This window comes from Lathamus discolor, chromosome 1 (assembly GCF_037157495.1).
Source record: "Lathamus discolor isolate bLatDis1 chromosome 1, bLatDis1.hap1, whole genome shotgun sequence".
In the NCBI taxonomy this organism is placed as follows: Eukaryota; Metazoa; Chordata; class Aves; order Psittaciformes; family Psittacidae; genus Lathamus; species Lathamus discolor.
Genome location: NC_088884.1, coordinates 109,556,791 through 109,574,375, shown reverse-complemented (window position 1 = coordinate 109,574,375; position 17,585 = coordinate 109,556,791). Strand labels below are relative to the sequence as shown.

At 40.5% G+C, this 17,585-nt stretch overlaps 1 long non-coding RNA gene across 1 annotated transcript in view; it reads left to right on the top strand.

The window, feature by feature from the left end:
• Nucleotides 1-17,585, top strand: part of LOC136007306 (uncharacterized) — a 136,541-nt gene that overhangs the window by 71,107 nt on the left and 47,849 nt on the right. The window contains exon 2 of the long non-coding RNA XR_010609605.1: nucleotides 7,237-7,401. This is a non-coding gene — a long non-coding RNA (uncharacterized LOC136007306). The remainder of the gene's footprint in view (nucleotides 1-7,236; nucleotides 7,402-17,585) is intronic.

The window sequence follows — 17,585 nt, the reverse complement described above, 5'->3', positions numbered from 1 at the left end:
CCCATAAACAATTATGTAGTCTTAAAAAAACCCTGAACACAACCAAAGCCATGTTTGTTTTAAAATGGTAGAGAATCAGCAACGTATTCCTAATCTGAAGACAAGCCCCAGTGTACTAGGGCTTCTGAACGCTTAACTTATTTCATGTTAAATGATACTGTCCCATTGTTGATGATCACCGAAATAACAGATGATCTCATAGTGCGCAATTTCTTATAATTTGTTACATGCAATTTACTTCTGTTGTCCAGAGCCAAAGCTTTAAATATAGTCTTATGTGCATCCACCAAACTTTCTCTGCTGCTGCTGTTCTCACTGAAATCTGTATGAAATAAAAGATTAATTACACTATTTAGTTTTTCTTAAAGTATCCTCACACAGACATGAAGATGAAGACCCTAATAAGGATAATCTGAGGTGAAGAGTGCTTCTCTTAATATGAAATGTGTACCTAATATTTTTTTTCTCTCTCTCCTTCTCATTATTGCTATGGACTGAAAAGAAGCATGAATTATAACTAAGGTTTATTATGTAGGTTCTTACCCCAGGTCTTTTCCCAGAGAGTGGTGAACAGCCTGCTTCAGTGTCCCTGCTGAATGTGAGGCTTGCATGCACCTGTCCTCTGCTGGGTGGGATAAGAAGCACTCAGCCTTGTGGCAGAGGTTTATGCGGTTAACAGCTTGATGTTGTCTGTAATTTAGGGGCCAGGGATGTATGTTGCAAAAGAAGGTTTCAAGAATGTATTTTTGAAATACTAAGTAGCCACAAGTTTGTCTAAAATACTTTGCATTTAGAGAGTTCCTAACAGTCTAGAGAATAGCAGATCACAGTGGATTAGTGGATGTCATCCTGATTTTGGTCTGAGATACAGAAACTTGCTCAGCTCCAAACTAGGTTTTTGTATCAGGGCTTGAAGCATTGCAGTGACATTGCTTCTTAATGGAAGCGTTTAACAGTGCAATGTGTATTGATAATATAGGGTCTGGCTAACAAAGAATCTGTATAAATAGGGTATCATAACCATTATCAATAAACAGGAGCAAATGATCTGCTGTGGAATTACCTGTACATACATTTGTCTTAATTTTCACTAAAAGGCTTTGAGTAGCCGCAGTAGATCCAACTGTGCAATTTTGTTTTGCCACTTCTTCATACCTGTGCAAGTATTTTCCCTAGTTTCACTGATGATTCCCTGTTGTTCTCTGTAGGAACTCAGAAAGTATTTTGTGTTTTATTTGCATCTTAACATGCAATTTAGTACTTTTTACTTGGCAGAAGAGTCAAACCAGTGGCGATCTTCAAGTGTGTATGTTAATATGTGTAACTGTGCACACAGCCAAAAAAGAGTATGTGAAAATTCTTTTCAGATGCCCTGTGACTTCATTCGCACTTCAGTGATTAATTGAAATGGGTAATTCCTTTAGAAAGGTAGTATATATTTTCCTTGTTAATCTATGTGCTAATCTGTGCTTCTCTGACAATTTAATAAGCAAATGGGTTACGTTATGGTTGTAAACCAGACAAACCATAAACAGACTGCTACCTAATGAAACATCACTTCTATTCAAGGTTTTTTTCTTTCTTTCAGAACAGGCTGGCTTGCATCATGTTCTTGCTTTGAAGTAGCATTTATTGTACATCTGACAGTATTTCTTTCCAGCTGAGAGGAGTTATTTCATAACTTCATTTCATTCTGAAGGCACAAATATTCAGTCTTATGAAAAGAATTTGAATGCGGGAAATCTAGAGTACTATAAAGAAGACATCCTCTTTTCCATGTTCTGTTTCTTTCTTTTTTCTTTTCTTTTTTTTTTTTTTTAGAATGAGTTTGTTTCTATGCTAGTTCTTGGCTCATCAGGGTTTTACAAAGGGGAGTGCTGGCACTTTGGCTTGCACAACCTCTTTTCAAAGAAAGGAGTTGATCCCTGCCTGTTTTTCAAAAGAAAGTGTAGTTACACTGCAGAAAGCATTTTGGTTCTTTGGGTCCTGAGCTGCTTTGACACCTCAGCCAGGGATATCCCCTGCTGCGTTTGTTACTCCATCCACAATTTCTTGATGCTAGACAGCTGGGACTCAAATTTTTTTGCTGTTTCGTCTAAGATGCAGTTTTCTGCTTACACCAAGTAGAGCTGGAGATCTAATTCAGCAGTCTTGAACCTACTGCAAGAGCTGTAAAACCTGTAGTTAAAACTGTGAGGTCTTAGTCATCTTCTTTCCTGAATGTCCTGTTGCATGATGCAGCTTGCGTGTCCTATAAAAAGCCGTATGTTCTTCTCTTGTGTGCTAATTAATAACCAAAGATAATTTTCCTCAAGCACTCTGAATTTGCATGCTTACAGAAAACCCAGTTTTGATACCACCTCAATGTGTGGTAAATGTCTGATTCAAGTCAGGCTCTTAAACCTTTTGAAGGAGAAGCAAATTACAACCAACAAAAGATCAAATTGTCTCATATCGAATTTTGAATGAGGTCAACTTTGAATGAAGCCTGTGCTGAGTATAGAAAGAAAACAGTCAGAAATTAGTACAGTAAGAGTTATCTATGCTCACAAAAGGAATATTAATTTCTGGTACCTACAGTAGAGGCTTCTGTAGGACAATTTCTATTTCAGCAGGTAAGGCTATTTGTGTTTCCAAAGATGTACTTCTGCATTAGCAATGCCTATATATTAGAGGTTCAGTTTGTATTTTCCATGTATTTTTGCAACTCATTTATTTTGGTCATCCCCAGGGAAATTCCAGCCATGCCTATTTGCAACGTGTAGTTATGTGATATTTTTTTGTGTGGGGATAATTCTTTTCTACAACACAACACTTCCGTCTGTACTACAAAAGCTCTGGGCTTTTGTACTTCCTCAAAATACATAAATACTGTTTCCTCCTGGATCTACTAATAGAAAGATAACTTCTGTAAGTGCCCCTCCTGCTTTCTGGAATTACATTTATATTTCCAGGTTTCTAAATGCTGGGGAACAGTAAGCATCTTTCAGGTGCTCCTGGGTTTGACCTATACTTTCAGGATTTGCTTGCTTTCATTTGCAAGTGAAGATTTGTATTATTTAACAGAGCTGGCCAAAGGGATTTACATCATCTGCTTTGGAGAGCCTATGGGCCCCTTGCCTAGGGTGCATGAACAAGGTCTTGAGTGGGATGTTTGCCTCCTTGCTTGTACAGTGCAGTGTCCCCCTTCCCTCTTCTCTCTCTGTTATGGGATCAGAAGATCCTTCTGGGTGCCTGACTTACTGGCTTGGGTAGTAGAGAGATTGCTATTCTCCCGCATCTCTTTTGAGGTTTAAAGACAGTCACATCTGGTTGTGCTTTCTCTAGAGCAACTCTACTACTTTTTCTGGTACCAGGATCTATTTAGTCAGTGATGTGATGAAGTTCAGTGTGTTACCTGTGCTTCAGCTGGAGGAGTTGTCTGATTACTGCTGTGTCTGCATCAGTTAAACGAGGCTGTTTCTGAAATGTACTGCTAACAAAAGGATGACTATAGTGTTGAGTGTATGGAACTGTATAGTTGTTTTATGTATATATATGCATATGTTTTACACATATTTATGCATTTAGGGCCAGGACCTGCAATGCAACTCATGTACCTCAATCTTTAGATTGATGTATTCTCCATGACTTACAAGAAAAACACGTTCTGCTAGAAACAACACTTGCCATGACAATTACCGCTGGAGATAAGTAGTCCTCTGTTCATAACAGCAGTATTTTCCCTCCTTACAGCATCAAATTTAATAGCAGTAAAGTGATCCTTCTGTTACTGAGTCGTAACCCGATGAACTAAATAGTAGTGTCATGTCTATTTTCAGAAGCTTTGTTGCTAAAAACAGACCTTCACTTTGTGGACTGCTTTAGCCTTTCCCCAAGTGACAGCATTTCGTTAGAAATAGCCTGCTGGTCCTTCTTGCCCAGCTCCCCATTGTAGTGCCCTGCTCTGTGAGAGCAGACAGCTGGGGGAGTTCAGTGTTTTGAAGGTTATGATCACAGCAGTTTCGTAAGTGCTTTATTTCAGTTCTCCTCTGGCTGCGCCGGGGACAGGTGCGGTCTGGTTCTGATTTCAGTGGTCTTAATTTCTTATCTGACCTGGTAGTCAATCAAGGGCATGAGAGAGGAGCAAGAGAAAGCAGGAGAGGAATGGCCTGAGACAGACAGACAGCAAGAGTGCAATGCTGAGCATCTGACTTTTCTCATCCAGGAACTGGCAGATCTGCCTGTCATTCAGTGCTGCTCTGTGTACTGACGCTGCCCTGTGCAAAATGGATTTCTGAGTGTTAACCATCATGTTCTTCTTTTCCAAAGGGTCTTCTGTAGGATTTCATTTGCAGAGCACAGAGGGCAATATCTAGGGTAATTCCAGGGCTTAGTGGCTGTGATCTTTTGTCAACTCTACTTGTGAGTGAAATTAAACTTGGTATGAGTACCCACAGTCTGAGCTTGTGCAACACAATTCCTGGCCAATGAGTGAAAAATCATAAACCTGACAAGTATTTATGAGAGGGAAAAATGAGATGTCATATTATAACAGGAATATATTCATTAAATCTATCAATTTTGCAGAAACCAAGAATTCCCTCTTCAGTAAAAGGCTTTGAGTAGGTTTATAAAGTCAGATATTCTTTTATGAGATGTAACTTTTTTATGCTAAAACACTGTATGTTTAAATTCAGGTCAGTATTTTCTAAGGGAGCAAGTTACAAAAAGGGCTGAGCTAACATGATATTACACTAGCCATTCTGTTTTTGAGAGGATACTGGCCAATATCTGTGCATCAGTTAATGGCAGCTGGAGCCACACCTGGAAAAAACTTCTTACAGGAGCAATAAGCCTGGCAGGGGTAAACATTCAGCACCAGTAATCTTATTCCACTTCCCATCATCAGATGACTCGATGCAGCAGGAATATAGCAAAGACTTCAAAGAACGATTTCCAGTTGTCTTTCCCACATGTGTCGGGTTGTTCCCCGAAGCACGTGGGGCGTGAACCTTGCAGAGTTTCCCTGCCTGCCTACAGGAGGAGAAAAGTGTGTCTCCTGTCAGAAAGGAGAAAGACCTCAAAGCTGAAAATCTGGATTTATTCCTGTTCTGGAGGTCATTCACTTATGCGATCATATTTTCACTCCAGAGGAGGAGGAGTCAGTGTGGCGGTGGTGTGACTGAGTGCTATGTGTATGAGTGCTATGTAATTAAACTTGATATCTGTTCATACCATAAAATTAATTCTACAGCCACTAATAGGGAATCTTTGCCAGTCTTAGGAATTTTTGTGCTGGAAACATAAGGGAACACAAAGCACGGCTGAGACAAATGATATATAGGAGCACACAGTGGAGCTGGCCAGCTTGCTCACTGGGAAGGAGTCCTGGCTTGCTGTGGCTTCAGAAGTCAGATGCTCATGTTATCGTGTAGTCAGCCTCATGAGGCAACCTTTGTAACTAGTGAGATTCAGACCAATTTGGCAAGAGGGATGCAGTGCAAGTTGTGTCTAGACTGTCTGTGTGATCTAGTATGCCAACTCAGATCAGTGAGGGATAAGATGCAGTTAAGGGGTGTGTGTGGGGGGGAGGGTTGGGGGGAAGGCCAGGGTAGAAGAAAAGTTCAGCTGTTTTTGTACCAGATGAATGTCATGAACCAATATCTAAGTATAACTGGGCTGTGTTAGCAGGTTAGATTGGCACCTGCTGCTGACAGAGATGAGCCCTGCGCCATTCCCAGCTCAGCAGGAGGTATAGCTGTCTTGCGCAGTTTTCCAGCCACTCACATCTTTCCTTCTGATGGCAGTATGCCATGGAGACGTCTCTTGTCTGATTTCCATTGCCCCAGTTCCAGCTGCTCCTCATGGTTAGCAAAACGGGAGGTTTGGTGGTTATATTTTAAATGCCTTTTTGTGTGAGTTAAATTATGATTGTAATCCCCATGCTAAGGCAGTTTGCAAGAAGTTGCAGGTCATTTTTGCCACAACTGTATTTCCAGATGCTGTACAGATGCCCAATTCTTTGGTATGCTGGCGCTTGTTCTTGTGTAACCTTAAAATGTCCTGTGCATGGTCTGAGGGTGTGAAGGGTGGAAAAAGCAGGGAGAGAGACTGAGGAAAGATGAAGGCTCTTGCTGCTTAAATCCCCCCACTGCCTAGTTTTCTTTAGTAGTTAGCAAATGAGCACTGTTCAGAGAAGCATGGATTGGAAAGACGTGTAGTCCTGTGTGATAGCATGTCACGGATCCTAATGCATGAGAACCTGTAAAATGCACAAAAATCATCTGTACGTGGTTGAGTGTGTGTGTAATTCATATTGGACTTCAATCTGAGACACCTAGTATTTTGACAAAATACACACTTAAACATATTTCATTGTTTTGAGGAAAACACAACTTACCTATTATACTTAGGATTATTAGCTCCTTGAATGTATCTGTTTACAAATGGCAGCCTCAACTTTATTTTAAACAAAGCATTAGCGCTAGGTGTCCTTTCAGTATAATTAATTCACCAGGTTCATGAAGAAATATAATGTCTAAAACCAGTACAATTAAACATGGTTAAGAATTTGTAGTAAAAGCCTCAAATCCCTTTTTTTCAAAGTGGAATTTAAAGTCTAATGTCCAAATAAATCAGTTTTTCACTTGAAAGTAATGAAAACCTTTAAACTTATCTTAAATGTAAAGCTTTTTAAGAGGGGAAAAGTTGTATCCTGTGAGAGCTGACTTTAATAAATGTAAACCCTCATTAAACTATATCAGTTTTGTTTATTTGCCCATAGGCTACATTTGGATTGATCTGTGGGAACTTAACATGTTTCTTATCACCCAGTCGCACAAAAAATATGGCTGCGTGTCTTCAAAAGGAAACTGGACCTCAGTCCTTCATAAAGTTACTTCTCGTGCTATTAATCAGACATCATATTATGGTGTGCAAAGATCAAAATCCTTAATTGTTCCCCTATATCTGAACTTGTTGAGTGTTCTCAGTAATACACCTTGATGTACAACAAGGATGCTGCTGGATGATCAGGGTAGTGGTGACAAAATCTATCACCATTTACACATGTAATGATTAAGTTCAAAGCCTTCAGACAGGGTTGTTTGCTAGCAAAGAGAGCTGGAAAACTGAGACAAAGTATTAGCAATCAGGGAGCAAAGGGTGATGTGCTGTGACAGCTAGAGGTATTGTATTAACAGCCTGGTAACCTGTCTGGGAGACACTCTATTTGTGTGTTTTTTCGTTACTCAGGTTATTTCTTCTTGCGGCAAATGAGAGCTCATTTTGGGATCCTTCCTATTGTGCCTGTATCAATGAAGAACATCGGTAAGTAAATGCTGCGTATAAGCAAGATGCTTTCAGAAAGCTGCCTGGAATATTTTTTGCCTGGAGAGAAAGACCCAATTGGTTTTTCAGGTAAATTTTAACTTTTAATGAAATTTTGGGAGTTTGAGGTTTTTTTTGTCTATCTGACTGTGGTAGCTGAAAGGCAGCTCCCCTTGACACACGCAGCACTGCATCCGCTGATGTCCAGACAGGGAAATCCTGGAGATGGAGGGGAGATGGGTGTGCTCCAGCCTGCCACACACCAGGCGGTGTGGAGCACCAGCAATCCCTGCTCTGGGGACATGCTCAGCAAGTGTTGAATTACCTGTTGGGGCCTTGAGGGCATGTGTGGTAGAGGACATTTTGCTGGTGCCCTGGGAAGGAGCGGCACGCTCCTTTTTGTTGCATGCTGTTGACAGCAGGACACCGGATACCCCCTAGGAAAATAGATGGCCTCTTAGCTAGCATGTTGCTGCTCCAAGTGCTGGCATGCCATCTTCCTCCTTTTCCTCCCTCCTTCCTTTCTCTGTCAACCTTCTGAGCGCTGAGCTCCAGTGCTGTTCAGGAAGTGTTGCATGAGGCCCCATGGGTCACTCTGGCACTGATGTTCCCTCAGCCACAGCATCCTGAGCGTAACAAGCAGGAGTGAGGTGCGCAGCAGAGCACTGTCTTCTGAAAATCTGGGGTGCTGGGGTTGCCCTGCGTTGGGTTGTTGGCAGTCTACCAGGGGCTTGCTGCAAACCTTCCCCTGGGCAGGCTGTGCATGGGTATGGATGGCAGGGGGGTCCTTTCACTTCACAAAGGCAGAAAAAGTCCTCCCTAATAGCTTTCTGCTATCTAGGGGGTATCTCTGCCCTTTCCTCTTGGGGGGGATACCTTGGGCAAACTGATAGGAAAAACCACACCAAGGTTGTTCTTAGAAGTTGCTACTAATAAGCAGAGGGCTAGAGGTTAAAGAACTTGGTTTCCCTTCATTCCAAGACCTTGAAACAAGTTGTTAGGGTGTGCTGGTGCTGCAACCATTCTATTTGCTTGCCATAAAGAAGCCTAAAGCACTGTAGCAGCTCCTGCGACAGCAAGATGGCTTTAGGAAAACTATAATTTACAACTGTCTGCATTACAGGTATTTACAAATATCTGTATATTTTAAACTATAATTTACATATATCTGTATTCCTAGAAGACAAGCTCTGCCTGCTTACTGGGCTTGTCAGGAGCCAAAGAGTCTCTGTGTGCCAGAACCACACTGGGACACAGGTGCAACGTCAGAGAGTTTGGGGAATGTGTAATAACCCGTTGGCTGTCACCAAAAGGTGGCAGCGTCTACATCTGCTTTTTGTTATAGCCCACGCTGCGAGTTAAGCCAAATAGCCTAGATTTAGGCACAGTGGGAACAGTGCAATAGGAGCTGGTGCTGGATGAGTAACAACAGCAGATCTGTGTTTGCTTTGTCTTGATGTTTTGTTGGTCAACCCAAGTGAGGATAAATAGGCAGGCAAACAAATTAATGCTACTGATGGGCTCTGAGAAGCCATCCACATCTATATTTTGTCTCTTTGTGATGGCTCCACGCTAATCCCTGGGTCAGAACATTTCCACGCCTGGGGATTCAAAGTCCTGGTCTGAGCGTGAGACTGACCAGAAAACAAGGGTGCTGGGAAGTGTCAGGGCTGGGGTTTCTGCAGCAGGAAATGAGCAATGCAGGCTTGGCAGTGCTGTGTTGTGAGGAACAAAATAAACCTTGAAGTTAGGCCATAAAAGAAAATACAGCTCATGTGCATCTTAATGAAAATATAACTTCCCTTCTGTCCTGACAAGAGCTTCTACATAACAGAAATAAAAATCATTTATATACACACACACAGACACACACACACACACACATATATATATTTGTTTTTAACTTTGCTGGTAAACTACTCTTCATGCAGTAAAATGACTGTTTGTCTTCAGATTTGCCTCATTTTTACTTATCATATGAAATAAAAAAAAATATTTAGCCAGCTTGAATGAATTCTTTTATCTCTCCTTAAAGGATAAACTTTTGTTAGAGTCCCTTAATGTTTTTCCTTTAGAGAAATATTCAGCAAGATTGCTCTGTTGCCCTTTTAATTTCCTTCTACCTTTTTCTGAACTGCTCTGTTGCCCCAAGGTAACACGTTAATTAAATTAGGATAAAAACTTTGTTTCAGTGCAGAAAAAGAATTGTGCATGTTTGTTCTATGAAGGCATTTTTCTTTTTTGTTTTTTACCCCGTGAGGCTCTTCTGAAGTGCAACACTAAGTGAAATCTCTGCAAACAACAGTTTACATTGCGAAGCCTGATGTTTTAGTTCTGTTAGAATCGGTAGCTTCAGTTGTAAAGGATGGAAGCCAGATTTTGCTTTGAAAGTCTCTTCCACAGCAGTTTACCTGCAGAAAAGTCCTCATACTAATGGGTTAAAGGGCCTCTTTGTATCTCACTCACAGCAGCAGCTGAAGTCAATGTTAATTGCATGCTCATGTACTCATAGACTGCACTTTAAACACTCAAAGATTCTTTTCAGTTTCTGAATCTTTTTTCATGTCATATAACAGCCCCTTGCAGTTCTCTGCCACTACCAAAAAGGCTCTGCCCGTGCCAAAGGTGGAGGTGATCAGCCTTAGAAAATAAAACCACACTCATGTGATTGTTCTTCTCATGCGCTTGCGGGACCAGTGTAAAATTTTCTGAATGACAAATACTATATGTGGAATCCCAATGATGAATGTTACGGGTTTTGTTTCTGTATCACAGTGGTACTAAAGTATCTAATTGAAAATAACACTGCTTGTTGAGAAGGATGCTGTCCTAGCCTCAGAGATTCCCTGGCTTTCCTTGAATGGTACCATATCCATCCGTGGAACAGTATCGTTGACTAGTGGCTTTTGTGTAGCACTTTTGGTTTAGTGTTAAGCAATATTACAATAAAAAAATTTAGACAGGAATTTAGAGCAATGTTGAATGATGGTAATATTGATCAAATAAATTACTGGACCCCCCAAAACCCCCTTTGAACAGTTATGACTAAAGTGAAGCTCAAAAATATCTGTGTAATATGTTCGACTTGTGGACCCCTTTCCCTGAGGAAAAGGGTTGCTTTGGCTAAAACTTCTTGTCATATGGTTGGTTTTTTTTTTTTCTCATTTTAAATATCTATTGTATTTTTAATGCATAATTTAAGTAAGTGACTTAAGTATTTTGACTGAGTTTATCAGAATGTGCCAAGTTTGTGGCACAGTATGCAACTGCAAAAGCATAATGTGTAAACCCACATTTTCTTGCTTAGCTTGTACCATCTTTTTGATTTGACTTTTGAATAGTGTTTTCAGTATACAGTACTGCAATAAATATCAGAACTTGACAGTATATTGTCTATCTAAAATCAGTGTCTCAAATCTAAATATTTTCTCAGAACTTGCCCTTTGTGACAAAATTTAATGGAAAATATTTTTTTGACACCTGTGAAATATTTTTATCTCCTGTTTCAACATCTCGTATGCATCACCATTTAGCCAAGTGAGTGTGTAATATTTATGTTGTGCAATTTTTTCATATAAGTAGAAACAAAGTGGCTGAATCAACATGAGAATAGGATTTGAAGAATTCAATATTAATATAAAAAGTCAAAGATTTAGGGTAAAATCTTGGAACAAGGTTAGAATTTTTGTTCTGGTATTTCAATTTCTCCTCCTTATTTTAAACCATTTTAAAAAATAACAATAGGAAAGAGGAATGCTCACTGCAGTTGTCTAATTTATTAGATCAGGGTCTACAAGACTGCCAAAATTCCTGACGTTTCTTATTAATGACTTTGAAATTGTATCCCTGACTCAGTTCTTAAAAGCTTCAAGAAATGTACCCAGAAGTTTCCCTTTTCCTGAAGAAAATTAGTGACCTTGACTTGTGCCATGCTGATAAAGCCTGCAGTAACCAAATTTGCTAAATCCTCCTGGCAAGCAAGACCTTTCCCATTGCCTCCCATTTTCAGGGGGGAAACCCCCCTGTATTCTAAAACCACCTAGTTTCAGGTGAAGGGTAGGAGACTACTTTGCAACTCCTTTGTTATCAACCTCATTCATCTCAGTCCAATATTTAGCTAAAATACTTTTAATAGTGTATTGCTTAGGCAAGGAACCCCCACATTTCATTCATAACCTCTTCCTAATGTGAAACCACTCCCTTAAGCCCCAAGCTTACTTCACTCCATCAGGCTTAGAGTGATCTCTGCTTTTCACACACAAGTAAATCCTCCAAAGATCAAGGGGTAAAAAAAAAATACCTTTTTATTCTCAGGCCCTGAGCTGCTCCTCCTCCAATCTGACACCATAGAAAACCTCTTGCCTACAGCTATGGATGTAGCCTTGCTTTGGGAGGAAGCATGGAGATGCAGCTCCTACCAATATGCAGCAACTGCACTTTTATGGAGTGTCTATAGCCACTGACATGATTCAGCCCACCACCCCGATGTGTGTCTCCATTTGGTCTCTTTGTTGTGCTGCTTAGAGTACTCTCGCTGGCTGAGCTGGTGGAAACCAAGAGTTCTGCAGCACCCAGTGGTCCATCAGGTGCCTGCTGGCATCTTGTGTGTCTCTGTAGGCCTATGTACAGATGGCAGAGGGAGTATTAAGGTCATTGTTTCCTATGCTGGCACTGGCTATGTCTGAGCTGCAGTCAGGTGCATCACTGAGAGCTCCTAAATGCGGTTAGGTACCTGACAGCACAGCGATTGGCACTGCGGGTACAGTACAGGCTACACCAGCCTACCCAGGACACTAGGTCTGTCTTTCAAGGATTCATTTGGGTTGGTCTAGTAAGGTCTGTAGGTCATGGTCTTTATTAATGTGGCTAGTGAGTCCAGTTAAGTTGTCTTAATCTTCACATACTTTGCAAAATGCCATTCTAAGTACGTGGATGCTTGGCTTCATCCAAGTATGCCTGGTGAATCATAGGGTGTACTATGAAATATTTTTAAGAACTCTCCGTTTGCCAGGAATATGAGGCACTTCTCCCTCTGCAGCTTTTACGGGAGGAAAAGAGCAAAAAGGCAATGCATCCAGAGTGGCTTTAAGAATTTGAGTGTTTTTGTTTATTACAGTGAAAGCACCTCAGGCACATCCTTACTTTTTTGGGATGACAGCTTGATTCTGAGTTACCCAACTTGAAAAAACCTGCCCCAAGTGCTCTGAATCTGTATTCTGTACTTTGGAAAATAGTCAGAGCAATTAGAGAATGTCCCAGGAGCAACAGGCTAATGCTCTCCAAAACATCACATTTTTAATTCTTTCCATGATTCCCAGCAACCTCTAAGGTTTCATTTTAAAGACCTTAAGACAAAAATCTCTTCTTGCATAATACTGGTGGTGATTACGTCATGGTAGCAGAAAGCAATCTGACCTGTGATAAATACTTTCCATTTCTGCTATAAATATAGATTTCCCTGTGTAAATCAATTTACAGTTGCTCTATTAAGTCTGCAGAAAGTCACTCCCACACAGAGCCCAATGGCACGAATGCAAGCACCCGGCGTCCAGAGAGCGGCTGAAAAACCCACCTGTTTGGGTGAGCACTGAAACAAGATGACGGATGTCAGCGTGACTGGTTCATGCTGATGCTCTCACGTATTTACCCGTCCAGAGGCTATGCTCTGTCTTTTCCTGCCACGCAGCCAGGATCGGAGGGAGGCTGAGCCTTTTCTGCCCTATTAACTTTGGCATGTTTGCTTTGCTTTTATCTCCCAGTCTCCTCTCCCCAGTAGCAACTGCCTTGCCCTCAGTCCGGAGGATGGCCCCATGACTCCTTTGTTTAACTGCTGTTATAAGCTGCTGCACAAATTGCTTGGCAGAGGGTGATTTGTAGTGACAAGGCTTGAACCTTATCCCTGGAGATTCACCAGATACCTCCGCAAGGCTCTGCAACTATCAGGATGGGGAATAGGAAGCCTGGCTCCCACTTTTGAGCCTGATCTTGCGTCATCCTAGCTATTGCATAACAGTTTAGCTGAGATGCAGTGGCATGTCCTCCTCCTTTCTGTTGCATTAATGTGGCTCTGCTTCCTCACAGGAGCTGAGCCGATCCTCCCTTCCCATTATTTATGGACCAGTATGCATGCAGTGATTTACACACATCCCTTAATAATTATAGTGATAGATCAACAAAAATTATGCACTCTTAAAATCTTTTGAGGAGAAATGGGTAATTTGCTTAAGAAGAATGTATGGGATGAAGATCAGTCTTGTGTATGCCTTGAAGTGTCACAGTCTGACTTGCATAATTTAAAAATATGAGAAAATGGCAGAGGATAAGTTTGGAAGGCCTTTTTACTTGTATCTTGTATTTTCCTTGCTTTCAAATTTCAGATTTTGATTCTCTTTATTTCTCATATTTCACTGAATTTTTGATATGTGTTAATTTTCTGTCGTAGATTTCTTTCTGTTCCCTAACTTTGCCTGATTTCCACCCCATGTTTTGACTTCTGAGGGAGGTTACATCATCTATTTTAGCCTTTAACATCTGAAAGTTTTCTTTTTGTGATCCAACTTGCTTTTATGTTTTTAAGTTGTATCTGATACCTATTCTCCCTGCTAGATCTATAACAGCCCCTTTCTCTTTCCCACCATTTCTTAGGGCCCTGTAATCCTGTAGCTGATGGCTCTTTATCCTCTCAAGCCTTCATACAATAACAGAACTGTAGACCTTCTCTCCTCATTCATCTTTCTACTGCAGAAATACCTAAACACCAAGCAGAGACATGCAAGCATGTGGACTTGCATGGCAGATGTGGTTTTGTTTGGTCAACTGGCTGTGGGGTTTTACCAAGAGTAATTTTTGCTACTCTGAGGGTGCTTTTGCAGCACCTAAAGGTGGCTGTAGGAAGAAGCTGATGGAAGTTCTGCACCTGGATTTGGGATAAGATATGGAGCCACCATGTGCAATCTACCATTATTATCTGTGACTAAATCACAGAGCTTTGTTCAGCCTGTCCTAGTGGGCATGAGATTAATTTCAGGTAAAAGAGCAAATGAATGCAATTTCTCTACCACCTCTGGGATCATGTTCCCATACTTTTCTGCACTGAGTGGGTTGGTGCCAAGATCCAGTGGATGGGTTAAGAAAGGAAAGGTTGAAAATGTTGCTAATTTTCCTGCCTTGTGATCCTGAAGCATAGGCAGAGCTGTGATGGTGATAGTAAAGGGTAGGGACGAAAAGGGTTTCTCTGTACTTTCAGTCTCTTTTGTTTCATCCTTCAGGAGAAGGGCATTGAATTTGATTCAAGGAATAAGTCCTGGGTTCACAAGTCAGCTTTATGCTGTTAGAGTTCATGGCAGGCTTATGGCCTCAGGGCTGAAAGTCTAAGAGAAATCAAAGGCTAATGGCTTTGAATTATGAGGCTCACTTAAACTTGCAAGCATAGTTCTTTATACTTTAAGAATACATGCAAATGATAATAATTATATATGGACTTTGAGATTAAAGTAATTCAATTTAGTTTGAAAAACAGAGTCAAGGTTCCTCTATGTTACTGTTATCCTTCATTCTGTATCTCTCACACATATTGAATTTTCAACACGTTTAGCATGGTCTTTCAGTTGGAGCACTGAATCAGTGTTCTCAGTACGCTAGTCTTCACTAGGGAAACTGAACATCCAGCCAAGTGACCAAACTAATTGATGTATATCTGGAGAGAGTCTGGCCTTGGTCATGACTGATATTTTACATGCGTTGTATTAGTGTGTCAGTAATTTATGTTGCAAGAGTGCTTTAAAGACCCTCAAAAGATCACTGCCTTAAAATGTCAAACAGCACAACAAAACTGAAAAGTTACTGCTTCAAAAGTGTTACGCTCAACTTTCCTCTTGTACCAGAGACGTTTAAAGATGTTGCATTCGCTGTATTTGTACGATGCATTTAACATGTCTTTCTGAAAATGTTGGAAGAAGTTTTTCTTTACTTGAGTATTAAAATGTCAGAAAATCATCAGCACAAAAGCGCAGATGTTCTGTAGCTGACACACAGGCTTGGGAGTGCTTGTTTCTGTATCAAGATATTGTCTAAATAGATAAAATAGCTAAACGTTTTTTTTTTGTGTCAGAGATCTAAAGAGATGAATGACAGGTCTTATAATAATGGTAAATATGCTTGGGGCATTGCAGAGGCCAAAGACCATGACCCTTTGTTGGTAGAATACTGTTTTCTGAGAGAATCTTAAGAATTTTCAGTAGACTCAAACATGCATGGGAACATTTGGGTTGCTTTCAGCTTTTTTCTTTTTTTATCTCTTTAGAATAACTTATAAATATTTCAGAATGCCCTTGCGACATGTCTGGTCCTGTGTGAAAAAAATGAAGTGAGTATACTTTAGAATGGTGCTCCAAGTGTTTATAAAGACTATCGTAAGGTTAGAAATTCCCCCCAAAGCCCTCATTTATAATTGTACTCTATACCTTGTATGCAACTAACAAGGAAAACCCTGCTCTAGAGGTATGAACTAACCTGCATGTCACAGAGGAGGAAATAGGTGGAATAAAATGACCAACAGATTCATGGACTCATTCAGGTTATAAAAGACCTTTAGAGCAACAAGTCCACCCATTAACCTAGCACTGCCAAGTCCACCAGGCAGTTAGTCAAGGAGGATCTGCCTTTCATAAGCCCATGTTGACTGGGTCTGATCACCTGGCTGTTCTGTACCTGCTGCATGATGGCACTCAAGATAATCTGCTTCAGAACCTTAAATGGCACCAAGGTGAGGCTGATGATCCTGTAGCTCTCCAGATCCTCCTACTGGCTCTTCTTGTAGATTGATGTTCATATTTGCTAACCTTCATTCAACTGGGACCTCCCTGGTTAGTCAGGACTGCTGATAAATGACTGAAAGTGGCTCAGTGAGCACTTCTGCCAGCTTTGTTGGTACCCTTGGGTGAATCCCATCTGGGCCCATAGACTTGTGTGTGTCTAAGTAGTGTAGCAGGCTGCTGACCATTTCCTCATGATTATGAGGGCTTCATTCTGCTCCCTTTCCCTGTCTTCCAGGCTAGGGGGCTGGGTACCCAGAGAACAGCTGGTCTTACTATTAAAGTCTGAGGCAAAAAGGCATTAAGTACCTCCGCTTTTTCCTACTTTGTCCCTGTGTTTGTCCCTGTATCCAATAAAGGATGGAAATTCTCCTTAGCTCTCCTCTGGTTGCTAATGTGTTTATAGATGCATTTTTTTATTGTATTTTATGGCAGTAGCCAGATTAAGAAAAAGTAGTGGGAGCTGCCTTTCAGGGCAGATTGAGCTTTCTGCATATAACTTAGTGGCACAGCAGAAAAAGGACATTAAAACATGTGACGAAGAAAGTAAATATAATTCAGATGATACCAACACTTAATTTTCACTTGAACGTTTGTTAATATTTAAATGGCACCTTCAGTTTTCTTGAAAGTTTGGAGCAGACCAGAGTCTACATCAGCAGAGGCAAAGCAGAGCTGAGGCTGAAACTGTAGTCCTTTTAACACAAGCAAGCTGTCAGCAAGTAGATCACATCATCAAAGCTTGATATAAATATACCAGGATGACCAAGTCTGAAAAGTATCATGTAAGGGTATTTATTGGTCTTGGGAAAAGAAGGGAGTACCCACAGGGATCTGGTTGTTTAATATCTTTCTGAATAGTGGCATAAATTTGATAATTGAAAAGGGGAATCACCAATAAAACAGTTGTGTTCACACACAAACCAGAGTGAATTCAAGCTCATGCAACATAGTAAAATGTACCATGAACTCAACAGAATGTTGGTTTCTTTTTTTTTCTTTTAATCAGATGGATCTTTTAGCTTAATGATGAATTTCTAGAGAATCTCTAGAACTTCTCTTTGAAAAATTATCACTGGTTTTTCTTTCGTTTTTTAACAGTTAGTCTTTAGTTCCAGGTATTAAATTACAATAATTATAGAATAGCAGTGTTAACTCCACTTGATAGCAGTTTGTTTGTGTTCTCTGAAGGCCAAGTAATTTTTTCTAGTAACTTTTTTCAAGGTTTATCAATATATTCATATATATAGAGATCCCCATTCTATTTCCAGGATCACTGAATATGGCAGAAATCCTTTCACTGATATCACCAGACATCAATTGGAAGCTTAGAATACTATTGATGGTCAGGTCCTGTTATTGTAGTGCATTGCAAAGTATATACTGGAACCTAAAAATATACAGGCTAACTGCAGAAATATACTGAGAGGTCACAGACTTGTGACTGAAATAATCTTTTTT